This window comes from Callorhinchus milii, unplaced genomic scaffold, assembly GCF_018977255.1.
Source record: "Callorhinchus milii isolate IMCB2004 unplaced genomic scaffold, IMCB_Cmil_1.0 Scaffold1, whole genome shotgun sequence".
NCBI classification, from domain to species: domain Eukaryota; kingdom Metazoa; phylum Chordata; class Chondrichthyes; order Chimaeriformes; family Callorhinchidae; genus Callorhinchus; species Callorhinchus milii.
In genome coordinates, this window is record NW_024704742.1 from 107,973,952 (window position 1) to 107,991,178 (window position 17,227).

A 17,227-nucleotide genomic window follows, 5' to 3' on the forward strand; every position below is an offset into this window, starting at 1 on the left:
GCTGTGCACAAATTGACTGCTGTTTTCACCTACAGTCACTACACTTTACACTAATTCTTAAGTGCTTTGAGATGTTCTCCTGATGTGAAAGGAACCATAATGAAAGCAAGGACTATTATTTATTTTAATTTAATTTGTCCATACAGTAGAAAGCTGATATCCTGTATTTCTACTAGATTTCTGTAACCAGCATTAGAATCATGGAAACTTACAGCACAGAAAAAAGCCATTCAACTCATTGTGTCTGATGGCTCTATAAGAGCATTCCTTTTAGTTCCATTTACTTCCCCTTTCCATAAATGCAGTTTGCTCCTTTTCAGATATTTACCTGGTTTCCTTTTGAAACTTAATATGGATTCTGCCTCAGACATTGCTCCCCTCAAGGCATTCTAAACTCTAACTACTCTGCTTGAAGAAAATTCCCATAATGTATCCAATTGATCATTTGCTAACTATCTAAAATTGATGCTCTCTAGTCAGTGGCATTGCACTAGACTTCTCTGAATTCTGGCCTTAAAAATACTGTCTCAGACTCAGTACAGTGGTACCAGTGTGAATAAGGCCAATTGAAAGTTTCATAGCAATCTCTCATTGCGCCCTATACAATTTGATTTTGGGCAGGATGGCAATTTATTGTTCTCATGGGGACCTCGCTACAAAAATATTCTCATCTTACTATGAAACGATTTACATGAATACCACCACAGCACAGAATGCATACCATGCACAATAGTCATAGAAACTACAGCATAGAAGAAAGCTATATGGCCCATTGAGCATAGGCTGGTGCTAGGTCATCCACTGGAGCCAAATGCTCTGATCCCAATTCCCACCTCTTTCTGCAAATCATTTTATATTTTTCCTATTCAAATGTTTATTCAACACCTTTTTCAAGTTGTTCATGGTTTCAGCCTCCAAAGCCGCTATTAGCAAAGCATTCCATCTTCTAATACAATCCCAGGATACCATTTTCAGTGGCCTACATAAATGCCCAGACTTCAATGAACGTACTCTGGGAGATTCAGCACCTGGAGGCAGTATTGTGCCAAAAGTGTAGGATAACAGCATCATAAGTGAGAGAGAATAAAACAGCAGGGACTAATAGGATACTGAGCATCCCTTGTCCCTGACCTCAGAACAGAATCTGGAGGGCTGGGGAAAAGAAATATATGCCCCATAACAAGATAACAAAACCACAACAATCAAAATGGAACAAGAAGGCTGCAGTTACAGTTACAATAATGATACAAATTTTACATTTATATAGTGCTTTTCACTTCGGGAGGACGTCCCAAGGCACTTAACAATACTGGCTTGGCACCCAAGCTGGTGATGGCACCTGATGGAGGTGGGGAGGGGAAAGAGGTAGGTCTTCAGATGTATCTTCAATGAATAAGTGAGGGAAGCAGTGAGTCAGTGGGATTCCAGGTTGGATTCCAGGTAACAAAAAGGCTGAAAGCCTGCCTGCCGATGGTGCAGTACACAGGGTGGGAGTGGGGCGGTGGGGGGTCATTGCTTCAGCTGAGAGAAGGGAGTGGCTCGGTCAGTAAGATTTGAAGAGGATACAGAGGTAGGGTTAGGTAACTGGAGGGTTTTGAAGGGGAAGATGGGGATCTTGATCTTAATCTCCTGAGGGATGCGGTGTTGTGAAAATATGATGAAAGTTTCCAATAAAAACAGGTGTAGATCAAGAAATTAGAAGTAAACTGTACAGCAGTCTTTGCTTCCCACTGGATGAATAGGAATAGCGTCAAATAAAATATTCTACCAGCTTGCAATTATCATTAAATGGGCAATTATTTGTCCCACATTTACATTAATGTCTGAGTGCTGAAAATGTTGCCTAATTGCTGTCGTAGTAATTAGCAGATGGTCAATTACATTAATTTGCTGCTTTATTAAAACAATTTCTAGCTCGCAAGCAAGACAGTCTATTTATAAAAACACCCAGCAAGTTTCAAAGTTGGCAGCAAATACACAAACATTACATCATCCTTTGAGAGATTGAAGTTTGTGATTGTCACAATTCTCCAAAGAAACAGTCCTGTAAAGTTTGCGTCAGACTTGCATTTGTATCACCTTTCAACAGCAGAACAAAAGAGGTAGGAATAAAGTCATCATTGTTTTTGGAGAAAAAAAATTGCTTTTTACACGACCTGCCTTGATTTAAAAAAAAGCACCAATCATTATACCCTTGTATTCTGGAAAGGTTTCACCACAAAAAAACACTATAGGGCCATAGTAAATATTTCATTTAATTGCTCTAATGCCCATTGTTATGGTAACAGTTAAGGTTATTCTAAGGTACTGCTGTAATTGTGCTGTCCGACAGCCTGACCAAGCTTTCTCTAAAATTAATTTGGCAGCCAACTGGAACACTGGCAAGCACAGCACACCCTTACTTGAATAAATCTAACTTGTATTGTTGGTGAGGGTGACGTGTCAAGTGAGTGGCAACAGTAGCCATGAGGTGAAGTTCAGCACAGGATTTCTGCTCAGTTTCCACCCGACAAGTCAATTGTCCTATATGTGTTTCATTTGTACTGATATAATAGAAACTATTAAATTCTTCTGGGGTCAAGCTTAAATCTCATAAGGAATTGTTTTATCTAACAAAAATTGGCCTGTATTCACTCAATCCTTCATGGATGTTTAAGATCATCATAGAGACCTTGTACTCTGAGATCTTGAGTTTATGAGAGGTTTAAGCAGGTTGTAGAATGAGATCCTGCAAAATGAAGACCAGTTGCAGTGACGTTTATGCTCAGTGAGAAATGTTGCTGCCACACAGCTCCAATTGCCCATTACGCTGTACATATATTTTAGTTTCGCATTTGTCAGCATGCCTGCATCGTCTTTCACGATAGGGCTATACATGGGCACAGTTTCTACCGCTGCTGGCAATGCGTGGCTAGACATAATATAAAGGTTTGTGGAATGGAGACTGGTGCTGTACTCAATCCCTTGGATACACATTCACAATCCACATTCTGAAGTCTCTGAAGTTTGGCTTCAGTAAAAATGAAGAGGTTCAGATCCAGATTCAGCAGTTCCTGTATGTTGCTTTTCTGAAGTTAATATTTCAGCCAAATGATGGCCCCCGCAATCCCCCAAATAAATCAGTGAATCATCCAAAGCCTCAAACGTTTATTGGGATTGCATATGAACTAAGATTTGGCACTATGTAAGTTTTCCAACTTTTGTGTCAGGTCACCGATGATTCAAAGAATGCACATCTAAATCCAAAATTTTTTTTAAGCATATAAGTCACAATATCTGGTCATTTTAATGAAGTGAGATACTGATGTGATCATAGTAACTGCACTAAGATTAGACAGCTAGCAAAGGATTCACAACACATCCAAGGACAATGTGAAGCACAACTCTGTGAAATCTTGCCTCAGCTCTGCTTACTCTTAAAGCCTGTCAGAAAGGAAAGCATGTGTACTCAAACCTTCACTGACCATTAATACCTTGCCATACTTATCATAGTTGCTGCTAATCTTGGTTTGTTAATGCAGAGTAGACCCGAGATACTGCAATGTACCAGGGTACCTGGTCCAATTTCTGGAATTACTTGTATATTTTTAAAAAATTGTCTTCAACACTCAATTCCCTTTGCTTCCTCCCCCCCTTTTCCAACTCGTAGAATTGAGGTACCAAGGAAAGGGTTACAATTATAATATTACACATTTTTTCTTGACCACCAATCATCTGTTCTGTCACTACATAAGTTATTGTAGCCTATAAATCTATATTGGGCCCAAGCACACTACATGTGGTTGGTGTTATCTCTTTCACCTGACATGATTGCTGCCAGATCCATCTGTAATGGCCATGAATAATTGGGTTATTTATGGGTTCAGCTAAAGGTCATTTGAGCGGCGAAAACAAATTGATTGGCTTTTGGGCAAATGATGTAATGACGATGAAAGAGATACAACATTATAACTGGAGCAGTAATAAATGATATGTTCTTAACTCTTACGAGGCATGCAGTTGATTTGAATTATGAGGCTCTGGTGAGTCCTGCAGTATAAATTGATCAAACTCCTTACAACCAACCACTTTGCTTATTACTGCTCCCCAATCATATTATAAGAGATACAATTCCTTTCCATATTTGTCACAGACAATATACTCATCCTACACTGCATTAATAAGGCTTCTGGAGAAATAATCGAAGTCCGCAAAGGAAATAAGGCAAGCGTCTTTCAAAAAACCTGCTTCAAGTGAAAACAGCCAGAATCAATGTGTCATTTGTATCCCTTTGCCATCAGATACAAGTGATATGATGTTGTTGATGGTGCAATTTGAACATAACTACATCTTCATTTTATAGCATTCAACAAACACAACTTTGCCAAGCCAGACAAAAGGTCGATAATTAGCGACCTGCACATCTGACTCCAGTGTCTCCAATCATTTTAGATTAATTGAAGTCATAGTAACACAGAAGTCTATGCAAGATTGTAGGTTTTCTGTGATTTAAATTGTCTCATTCTAAATGCCAAGCAGGTAGCAAGAAAAAATCATGTAGATTTGTCAATAAAGCAGCAGCCCATAACCTGAGACCAGACCAAATTGAGTTACCTCCTGCACCCAATATTAGGTCGGGGTTTCATTCACTTGTTCCTTTATTTAATGGATACATCAATGTAATGCTCGTTGGTATCAAGTAATGTTGGAGCAGTCCATTGTTCAGGAAAGGCTAGTCAATCAGAGAACTAAAAGTACAGAATAGCACAAAAGCATAAACGTACATGAACAATTAAATCACCCTATTGTATCTGTTCACTCTCGGTATTGACAACGAACTGCACCTTAGAAAAAGTACTGATCCAGATAACTAGTAGTGCTCAAGAATATTCAGAGTAGGTCTTCAAGGCCTCAGAAATAAATCATGTCTCAGGAGATACTCTAAATAAACTCAACTCAAATGGTTAATTGGGCTCAAATGAGATTTCAACTGTTTATGGCAAATGGCTACATGGTATTTGGTTTTGGTGCTAATGCATCATCTGAAAATTTCTAGATCATGGGGAACTGGACAGTGTGGTAGAACAGTGCAAAAACTCACCACTTTCCACGTTCTGTGTCTGTGAAAGGAGAAATTAAAACCAGGCCAGTGTCAACACTCTTTTGATGTATTCCATATGAGTGGGTGGAGAGGAGGGGGGGTGGGGGAGTTATGCTACACGAGGGATTTGTCAATGATGGTCCTACTGCTCTCGGATGTCGACTTGCAGTGAGAAAGAGACAGTCTCCTCAGGAGAAACAGTGCGTGCAGAGGTACAGCTATCACTGCCTGATCACATCGCTGAAATGTCTCAAAGCTCTTCACATAATTTGATTGTAAAATGAAGTAACTGTGTACTTTGCAGGTGAACGCAGCAGACAGTTGGTGCACAGCAATGGCCCACAAACAGCCGTAGAGTGAAGTACCAAGTTTACCTGTTTGTAGATCATTGGCCAGGTCACCAGGAGAAACTTCCTTCTGTTTTTCAATAGTGCCATAAGATCTTTAACATCCACCTGAACATGCATGGGACCTCCATTTAACTTCCCATCTGAAGGACTGCATCTTTGACCATGCAGCACTCCCCCAGCACTGAACTGGAGTGTGGGCATAAAGCTCGAAGGGCTTGCACCCACAACTTTCCAACTCAGAGGCGAGAGTTCTACAAACTGAGCCAGGATGATACTCCATAGAATGCAATAGCAGAAACAGTTCAGCCATCAAGTCAGACACCTTTTCGCTGGTGCTGGGTGAGGCCAGTGACGAAAGAGTATAGGTGGAACTTTCACATTAATTTCCCAATGGGTCATTACCGAAATGGGGGAAGGGGAACAGTCGATACTCAAGTGTCATTGCCACCACATGAACATTGATCACAGGGCAGTCAGACACACAATATAATCACAACAACAGGTACTTCAGACTTAATTATGAGTATTATATGTATATTTACTCTTATATACTCTACCAAATTTCAGAAACTTCGACAAACACCAGAAAATTATCTTATCAGGAGATAAGCTAAATTCTACATCATAAATATACAATACACCCGCAAAAGTGTGATAGTTACTCCTGCGATAGAGTAACTGCTGAAGGCACAGTCGATCTTTTGTATTCTTACCAGGGCTGGATTTCATAATCATCAAAACAAATCTACACTCCCATCTTGCACCTGTCTCTGATCTCTTCCAACAAAGCTAAAGTGTAATCCTTTTGATTTGTCTTGTAAAGAAAAATTACGTTGCAGCCACGAAGATCCCTTCTGAACCCTGACCTATATTGAAAAAACACTTTCAAGTTTAATAAAGAGCTCATCGTTTTCATTATCAGATGACATATACAATGACTCAATATTGTACTGTATATCACTAAACAAATTCAACTTTACAAATGCACAATTAACTCGAGTGAAGAATTGTGATTCAGTTTCTTAGGTGTCTTCTCTGTCCCAGTTTCACAAGTTACTTTTCTTTGCAGAGGAATTTACTAATTATGATTTTGTTATAGAATCATATTATCAGAAATGTTAGCACAAAAAGACAACAGTGACAACCTGTGTCGTACTAACTCCTCACTGAAGCCAACTACAGTGGAGTCCTGGTATAATGTAATGTTAAAAATCAATAAAATCCTAGACTATCTCCAAGACTTTATCCTACTTGAGGGGTGCTATGTAAATGCAAGTTTTATTATTCCAATCTTAATTATTATTCTGCATTAAAGATATGAATAGAAGTTCCACCTGGGCCTTGTTTTTTTACTTTATTAACGCTGCATTTTAGAGCATCCAGAATTTGTCAAATTCTTTAATATAGCTTTTAATTTTGAAGCTGGTTTTCTGTGTAAGTTATTTTAAGAGCTAAGAGAAAATGGGCTTCAAAGTTAGAACTGAAGTCAGCAATCTGGCAAATGCTGCATACTGTTAAAGTGCTACGTTAATAGAGAAAAGCTATGCCCCGGTGGAATTTCTATTCAATAGTGCTTCCACTGAAAAGAAAGCCACAGACAAAATGGAAAATACAGTACTTGCAGTAAGGACACATGGTGTAACATTCACTGTAAAACAAATTGCTCTCTGAAGATAAATAACATTCATCCCTTTGTTGGTGTCCAGCCAAACAGACCCGAGCTCACTTCCGTAACAGTCTCATTTCCACTCATTAAGCAAAAACAAAAAAAATCACAACTCCATTGAGATTACAGACTGCTTCTAACAATCACTGGTGTCTCTAGAAGCACAGTATTTCAAGACTAATGAACACAATTCAGACAGCTTTGGTTAGAGATAGACTGGTAACAACACAATGCAAGATCCAGTATAGCTTTTGAACATACCAAGAGCAGCTCTGCACTAGCAGTCCAAGGGAAAGATGCAGGTCCACTGACAAACACTGCAATATTTGTTATGCAACACCGTGAGCAGCAATAAGACTATGGCAAACTGATTGAGCATCACATCTTTACACTTCTTTAATCCGGGTTAAAACCTAGCTCAGAATGATACAATGAATGTCTATTCCCCTCCCTCTCTCTCTCTCTTTCTGTTCAAGACTATGTGGTTATGAGTTTTGAAAGTATTATCCATCTTATTGTGGGCTCTAAAGTTAAAATAACTCCTAGAATCATAGAATATTATAGCACAGGAGGCCATTTGGTCCTTCATGCATGTGCTACCTCGTTGGAAGAGCTACCCAATCAGTCCCATTCCCCCACTCTTTTCCCATACACATGCATATTTTTCCTTTTCAAGTAAATTGGTAAGATATTCAGAAAAGCCAATGTATGGCCGGTGCGGGAATAGACAATGTCACAATGGTGCATTGATGCGTCCTTTTCTAAGGTCGGGGTTCAGGCAAATTGATATCACAGCAGGAGATCCATCTTTATCTTGCCACACTTGTCCTTTAATTGACCTTGTAATTGCTCGATGTTGACACTGAGTGACTAAAATGGAGAAAGTGCTCCAATCATCAGCAAAATCATTCCTCAGCTTGATGAGCATGAAACCACTCACTAATTTAACAAAAGAGGATCTATTGATTAAGTGAATGCTGTGGATGTTGATGAGGTGACATATTGAAGATATTTTCAAAAAGGAAGGCAGATAGTATTAAAGGAAAGTGACAGCTTAGACAGAGAAATGGCCAAAAGGCGGGAAGTAAAATAATACTAGCAAGTGCTCAGGATTACCTGGAACAAGTGATTAAATTACAACCTCCCTCTATGTACAGCCACCTCGTTGCCTCTCAGAATAACTGGCATTCTTGTATTTACCCACGTAAACATTGGAGTCCAATTAGCAATAAATGTCAAATTTATAGATAGCAAATCCTGCAGGTACCTGAATGTGTTTGTCTGGAACACCACTTGAAAGCTGATCTGAGCTTTGACTTGTGGATCGTGGCCAAAGGATGACTCTGGAAGCAGGGAGGAGATCAGTGTTTGAGCAGAGTTCCAGATCTGCTATTTAGAAACCCATTTGTAAGTAACGTAGATTAGTCCCTAGTGTCAATGTAAATAAACATTCAATACCACTTGCTGAGTAAAGTAAAATATTTTGTTGATGTGAAAAACTACTGTAATGTACATACTCCACGCTTTGGGGCGTACTCCCGATGTGAAAGGTGCTATACAAATATAATTTGTTGTTGTTGATGTACAGAAGGATGAGGTGAATGTGTCAGAGGAATCTTTAGGTAAGTTTGGTGGTTTAGGTAGATAGATGAATCATTGGTCCAACACCTGCCTATTACTATTATTAGAATTCTAGTGAAGAGGTTTTTCTTCCAGAGGATACATGTTGGGCTACAAAATGCGAAACTAAAAATGTGATTTAATGGTAAATTGTCACCTTTTATTTTAGAGAAATCACTTATTTAAAACTACATTATAGGACTGTTAAACATTGTAGTTACTGGCTGTTCGAGAAATGTATTTAAACAATGGAACACTGAAAGCCACCCAGATGACAGGATAATATCAGACTTCATTTGCGATAGCCATAATCAGAAACAATGAACTCAAATGTCAGTACTTGGACTAGCTTCTAACTACACCTCCTGGCTGCTTTTATTGCTAGTGGATGATTTGAATGCTAACATAAACCTAGCATACCTCTTCATGAAAGGAGTCCAGTGTCTGAGGAGAAAAAACGGGGCTTGTAAAAGTTTTGAGTCCCACCTAATATTGCACTTTAAGTTATGGAGGTAGGAAAACTGAAGGTGTCTAGAGACATATGGACTAACCCAGAAACAACTCCCAGTATATCCATCTGGATCTGGTGAGAGGAAGCCACAAGGGAGTTTATTTCTTTTTACAAATATATTTTATTAATATTTGCCAGGTGTACATAAATGTTTGAAGCACATTGCACTTCATTCACACAGCATTTTGCAAGGCCATGCACTGCATGCCATAGGGAATATCAGAGAGTTGTGCATACTTAAAGGACATCACACGCTGGTGACACTCAATCTGCCTCTGGCAGGGATCAAGGTCAGAGAGGTAATAAAGTGCGTGTGGTTGGAGGAATTCTCAGGGAAAGGATGGGAGAACATCTTTGTGTTTGAGCGTGTGAATGTATGTGTGTGCATGGTGTTCCTTTGATAAACAAATGTTTGGAGCTCAGTGTCAGGCATGGTTACAATTTCCTTCCTGTCTTCCATTTCAGATGTGCCTCACTTACTGAAGCCCGTGGAAGAAGCTATATACAGTAATGTGGTCTGGTACTCACTCTCCCTGTACCAACTGAAGCCCATGCAATGGCAAATGAGAGGATTATTTTGAGTCTAATATGCAAACAACATGAGAGTGGGTAAATGCTGTTTGTGATGCAATGTGCAGCCAGATTGCTTCCATTTAAAATATTTTTTTTTGCAAAGACTTATTACAATATTGTACAGGAAATTAACAAGATACCGTAAACCAACACATCTACGGTTTGTTGCATCACCATTCACCATTTGTCAAAATAGGAAAATATAACCTACAAAACAGGGGTATTATAAAAAGGTCTTTCCAACAACATGTGCTAGAGAGGCTAATCTGTGGACCTCGGGTGAGGAAAGGCCCTTGGGTGTGATACTCTCCTGTGATCGATCAGCTTGTCAACGGTCAATGGATGTCTATTATACACCATGTGCAAACACAGCTGTATTACACACCATGTGTAAACTCGTGTACATAGAAATTACAAGTGCTCCTAATCATGTAAATAACCACCGTTATTAATTACATAATTGAGTTCACACCTGGGTTGATACATGACAGACTCTCCCACGTACACAATGGCCATTTCGGGGAGTTAGCCATTCACATTGAACTGCAGCCACAATAGAAAGACAAAAAGGCTGAAAACACCTTCAGAAGAGAAGACAAATAGACTTTCTATATTAATGTTGCTTATGTACCAACGGTCAATGAACCACAGAAACGGAAAATAGCATCACAACAACTACATAAATCCACCTCTTCCACGGGTACAATAATAATAATAATCCTTGCAGTTGACAGAGTGCCTTATCACGTCTTCGAAACATCTCAAAACGCTTCACACATACACTGTAAAGTGAATTGACTGTATATTTTGTGGGTGAAATGCGGCAGCCAATTGCACACAACAGTGTCCCACAAATAGTCATGGATTGAGTGACCAATTTGTTATTAAATAAATTGAGTAGGAGATGAGGGGTGGGGGGGAGACAGCTTCAGATTTGACTTTGTCCATCTTACAAAACTAGCCATAGACATTTACTATTTATATCGTCCTCTTGATTGTAGGATATTACTCCAGTTATGGCTTATTTGTTTGCAACCATGAGAATCATATAATTGCCATTTGCCAGATATTATGAGGTTTCGCATTAGGAAAGAACTCAGATGCAACCTTGTCTTTCTTCAATGCCAATACTGTGCTTTTTATTAAGCTGCCTGTGAGACAGAAACTTTGGTGGCCTTATTTCACACTGTCAGCTTTCATATCAAATGCAGCGCTTAACCCCAGTTTCCAGAGGCAGTTTATTAAAATATACACAAGCACATGGCTTGGCAGCTAAGTCACTTTCCTTGTAATATGCCATATGGTGCTCTGTAAGCAATTTAAGCGTCACGCTTGCTTAGCAGCAAACAGGTTCTCAAGTCAGAAAAACTCCATGCAGCAGGCATAGGATTTTACTTTTCTTTTAACATTATTCTTTCACTGCCACTACTTTTGCCTGTTCCCTGCACCTCATCCCCCACCAATGGGATTTTCCTCTTTCTTTCCCTTGTGTTTGTCCACCACTTACTTAAATAAACCAGGAGACAGCAAGCACCAAAGAAATCTGAAAATCAGCATCGCCTGCCTTTGGTGGTTGATACCAAGCTATTCAATTTCCTGTGATTTTCTGCTCTATATTCTTAATCTTAACAGAAACCATTCACTTGGTTGTTCCCCTCAGGGCACAAAGAAAGCCAACACGGATTCTGAGCCACCCATCAAGTAATGATCATCGATAACTTGCCTTTACTGATCAAGGCATTAAAGAAACATTGTCCCTACTTTCTCCTAGAGAACCGTGCAGACATTTCATTGCATTATGGGTTACTGTGGAGTTCTGTAGCTCAGTGGTTAGAGCAATCGCTTTGCAAGCGAGAGACCTGAGTTCAATTCCAGGCAGGGCGAAACCTTGGGCAAGGTTCCTTACTCCATACGCCTAATAATAATCCCTCCAAAACCCAAAACAATAATAAATTGGTCATTTTCAATCTATGACTGTTTGTGGGACATTGCTGTGCGCAATTGGCTGCCGCGTTCGCCCACAAATATAGTCAATTCACTTTACAGTGTGTTCTGTGGAGCGCTTTGGGACATCCTCCTGACGTGAAAAGCGCTATCTCAAATGCAAGGATTATTATTATTATTACTTTGCTGGCATAATTACATGCATAGACACTGCAGCAACAAAACAGGCTATTCGACCCAACTAGTCGGTGCCAGTGTTTATGCTTCTTGTGAGCTTCCACCTATTCTAATTGCCTCTCCCTTTCCCCCTGCTATTCACTTCTCTGTTAGGTGGTGAAATTTAGACATTTTGTTGTGTTTCACATTTCTACATTGTAGGATTCAAAGAGCTATTTCCGTTCCATTACACATTAAGTGTGAATCTATAGAGTGACGCATGTGGAATATAATTTTTATTTTCACTGGTGTCAAATATTACCTTCAGGGACCGTAAAAGTACCAGCAACACCCACAGAATAATTTACTTCTCTATTCTTATGATAGGAGACTAACCTTTATCGGTCATTCACCAATGGCATTACTGTACACTAAATTATTTGGAGTGACATTTTGAATCACTTCTCTCCTTTTATTGATCCCTGGTTTCTACTTTTACTGTAACAAAAAAATGTTCCTCCTGAATGTGATGAATATGACTTTGCCAAGTAAAACTGAAGTCAAAGTAACTCACAGACAGACCTAATATCAAAGTCAGGTTTACCTCGGAGATGAATATCATACAAAACCACCAGTTCTGCAGTCTGATTTCTTTTTTACTCTCAGTAAGTTCAGGAAGTTCTTGTCTACCTGCAAAAAAAAACCAAATATTTTTAGAGCGTGTGAATTTTATTAACAAGAGCTATTTCCATAGTGGAAAACTACTAATCTGTGAAGCCCCTTTTTTGACCAGTCTGTGAGTGAAACACATACACGTTGTTCTGCATGTGTCTCAGTAACCTGCAGAACAAGGTGTAAAACAAATAAAGGAATCCATGGGTTAGGAAAAACAAACATTTGAAAGAGGAGACGTTAAAGAGTCAGAATTCAGCAAAGAGAAATTCCTTAATTCTGCAATTGCATAATCTCCCTTTTGAGCATTTCAGGAAGACCCATTCTACAACTAATTGCTGGTAAATGTTGTGCAGAACCATTTCACTTGCAGGAGAGGCATACACAGGGTGCTAGTTATTAATAGAAATAGATTAGAGTGAGTATAGGTTTGTTCAATAAAGTAACATTGGTCTATTGCCTATTGTTGTAAATTTCTGTCTTCTTTAAATGGTCAAGTCAATAACAAAATTAAAGTGTCTACTGGCTCAGTTGCTCTCACTTTGGCATCTGGGACAGGTTGTCGGTCATGAATTTCAGGCTCTTCTAAGACTTCAGGTCATAGCCTATCCTAAATACCCCGATTTCCCAATGAAGTACTGAATGAGTGCTGCATTGTTAGAAATCATACTTTAGATGAGGTGCTAAATCAAGGTCCTGTGTATTTGTTTTTGTGGTTCACTGGATTCAAGCCACACATAGGGATTTTGAACTCATACAGTCTAGTGCAGTGCTGGGGTGAACTGTGAACTGCGTTGCTAGAAGAGCCATCCATCTGTGGAGTCCTGTAAGTCAGTGGTTAGCACACTTGCCTCGCAAGCGAGAGACTTGGTTTCAATTCCCAGCAGGGCGAAATGTTGGGCAAGTTTCCTCTGTTTACCTAGCAGTAAAGTAGGAACCCGGTTGTTAGTCGATTGGCAGATTGCTATCCAGGGGTAATAATTCCTTCAAAAAAAATAATAAATTGGTCATTTCAATCCACGGCTGTTTATGGGACCACCAAGCACTAGTTGTACAAATGGAGTCTCAAAAGGAGACTAGTTGGTTGATGCTCCCATCCTATGGAAAATCATATAGTCTTTGTTCAATTATCTCCTCTAATATCCTGTTCAAGTACGACAACAACTTCGACTTATATAGGGCCCTCCTTGCAGGGTAGCGTCTCAAAGCGCTTAATACTTGCCATGTGAGGAATTAAGAGCAATCCACTTTAGACAGATGTCAGTTTAAAGTCTCATCTGATGGATGGTCCTCCAATAATGAAACACATTCCAAGACTACATTAGAGTGTTGGCCTAGAATACATAAATTGAAGTCCTGATGTTGGTATTGGAATCCACAACCATCTGACTATATCAAATGCAAGGATTATTATTGTTATTATTTGAAACTGTTTAATGATTATTTTCCTAGAGGTAAAACAAAGAACAACACTGATTTCAATCTACATAAAATCCATTAAGCAACAACTATATACAATTGCCTGGAGTTGTTGTGGTGAAATAGTAAATCATTTAAAAAACTAGCCTCTAACTAATTCTCCAGTCCTCTCTTGATTATATGTGGCAAAATGCACAATGTGGACTTTCTTTTGGCAAATAAATTGATGAAAAATATGTTTATCACATAATTATATTTAATGTTTTGGTTAACGAATTCCAAAGCTAACATATCTAAGTAATAATATCTGTATTTATTTATTTTTAAAAATTACTAATCCTTACATGTAAAGAATGTTTCCCAATATAGTACTTAGTATTCTGAGGTACATGGCCTTCGAAGGGCTGAGAAGGTGCCAAACAAGCTACACTTTTAAGCATTAAAGATTTTTGGCACAACATGCATGTCTGCTTTAAGGAAGACCATTAGTTTTATTAGGCCTTTTCCTCCAATGTAACAGGCAGCTTTGTTCTTAATAGCATAGTTGGACAGCCCTAGTTCTTATACAACACGTGCAATGGTGCCTACCCATTCCAAAGTCAACACCATTAACGCCCATCATTGTCTTTTTTCCGCTTCGAAAAAGAGGGCCTTATTGAAGTGAAATTTCAGACCGTTTTCTTTTCTTAGCAACAGCAGAATTTACTTCCACTAACCACCCTCCCCATTGGGTTCTGGAATGCTTTTCAAAATGTGCAGCAAAATAACAAAAATAAGGATGCCAAGTAACGTGTTCAACTTGTAGTGGCAGTTGAAGAATAGGCAACTGTCTACCAACCTTTAATATAAAGGTTGAAGAGCTCCTTCTAAGAAACTAAACCCCACACTCCCCCCATGAATCTACTCTGCTCTACAGGAGATGGAAAAAAAAGTACTACAAGGTGTTGGAACTATGCAAGCCATTCGTAGCAATGTCTGGATTTTAAAAAAAAGCAAAGTACTTATCCAACGGCTCAATTCACCTCACAAGATCGGTTTGGATGAAGAAGGTTGTTTAGCCCATTTAATCTTTCTATTGTTCTCCCATCATTTCATCAAGCTTTTCTTTAAATTGAGTCCAGCATCGTGGCCTTGACCACCTTTCCTTGTAATCTATTCCCCTCTGATATTTTTTAGAGTCTATCCTGAAATTGCCTTTACAAACCTAAACCTGTGGTGCTGGTGCTGCCCCACCTGAAGGGTACGATATAAATACAGGTTATTGTTAGCGTTGTTGCTTCCTAAAGCGTTGTTCTGGGTTTATGTTCTCAATCCCATGTAAAATCCTATATATCTCTGTAAGATCCCCGCGACCTTTCAAGAATGAAGAGCACCCGCTTCATTGCTCATTCCTCGAATACTGGGGAACATCTCCCATGTTCTCCTCTGTACTGCCTCTTGAGCCTGGGCGGCCTCCTGAAGTCACAGCAACTTGAAGTATACACAATTTAATGTGGCCTGACCAGAGTAGTATACAGATTCAACAGGGCTTTTGGAGCCTTGAACCCAAATGAGTTGGCAATACAGCTCAGCATCCTGTTTGCCTTGTTTATTGCTGCCTCACACTAACATGGTGAGCGATGAGTCATTAACACCCCTCGGTCTACTTCAGCTTCTTGGCAAGATCCATCCCTTTTTTTCTGGTCACATGTAAGTGTTGTCTGACACATATAAGGGTATCCAAACCAAACAGAATTCCATGCATCCCATCTACACATGGAAATGCCAGAGATGTTTATGGGAATTGAATGCACACTCTCACCCTGGAGGAACACATCCTGCTTACCTAATTCTGGAAAGTATTTGGTGCAAGAACCAAGGCTTGGGAACCCCAGAGTTTTAGCTGGTTAGACTCCTAGAGTCGCATAGCTTGCCATTGAGAGTACTGTCTGGCAAGCTTTTGCACTACTTGTCCAGCTAGGAAAACCTTATCATTAAGTCCTTTGGGTTGCAGGGTTAATGGGAGCTGAGTGCGAAGAGTCCACAGCCCCAGTGACTTTTTGCACAGGGTGGAGGAAGCCCCTCCTCTCCATCTACAGGAGCTGAGATCCATAAAGGAGGACTGTTTACAATTAAGTCTTGTATGCCACAAGCTTAACCAGCATTAAGACTTTGCTGTCCTTGAAGAGAGACGAAGTGGTCAGAAAGCCCTTCGCTTTCCGGTAGCCAGAAAGTCCTAGGTTCATCTCTAGTCTGTCATCATCAACCTGTCCCTCTCCTCTGGCTCTGTCCCCATTCCATTAAAAACTGCCATCATCACGCCCACCCTGAAAAAACCCTCCCTTGATGCGTCGCAGCTATCAAGCTACCGGCCCATCTCCAACCTCCCCTTTCTCTCCAAGGTCTTGGAAAGAGTTGTCGCCTCCCAACTGCGCTCTTTCCTTTCCACCCATTCTCTTTTTGAACCCCTTCAGTCAGGTTTCCGTGCTGCCCATAGCACAGAAACTGCCCTGGTCAAGGTCACCAATGATATCCTGACCATCTGTGACCAGGGCTCCCTCTGTCTCCTCGTCCTCCTCGACCTATCGGCAGCATTCGATACGGTCGACCACGCTATCCTACTCCACCGCTTGTCCTCCCACCTCAACCTTCAAGGCACTGTCCTTGAATGGTTTAGGTCGTACCTTTCTCACCGTCTTCACTTTGTCTCAACGAATGGCTTCTCCTCCACCCCCCGTACTGTCTCATGTGGTGTCCCTCAGGGCTCTGTCCTCGGTCCCCTCCTCTTCACCCTCTATATGCTCCCCCTCGGTGACATCATCCGCAGACATGGAGTTAACTTCCACATGTATGCGGATGACACCCAACTCTACCTTTCCTCCTCTACTCTCAACTCCACGACCACCGATGTCCTGACAGCCTGCCTGTCCGACATCGAGTCCTGGACGAGAGACAACTTTCTTCAGCTCAACGTGCGAAAAACCGAGGCCCTCCTGATTGGCTCACGTCAGCGCCTCCGCACCTCAGGCGCTGACACCATCAGCATCCAAGGCTGCACTCTCCACCTCTCAAAGCCAGTCAGGAACCTCGGCGTTTTGTTCGACCCTGAGCTGTCCTTTCTCCCTCACATCCGCACCACAACTGGCACCGCCTTCCATCACCTCCGGAACATCGCCAGACTACGGCACTACCTCACCCCTCACGCTGCTGAAACCCTGGTCCACGCCTTTGTCACCTCAAGGCTGGACTATGGGAAC

General features: G+C 40.5%; 1 protein-coding gene across 2 annotated transcripts in view; it reads right to left on the minus strand.

Moving 5' to 3' along the window:
* Nucleotides 1–17,227, minus strand: part of rgmb (repulsive guidance molecule BMP co-receptor b) — a 138,526-nt gene that overhangs the window by 48,441 nt on the left and 72,858 nt on the right. For both annotated transcript variants that reach the window (XM_042334164.1, XM_007893109.2), the window contains exon 2: nucleotides 12,505–12,590. The gene's annotated coding sequence lies outside the window, so the exon portion shown is untranslated. The remainder of the gene's footprint in view (nucleotides 1–12,504; nucleotides 12,591–17,227) is intronic.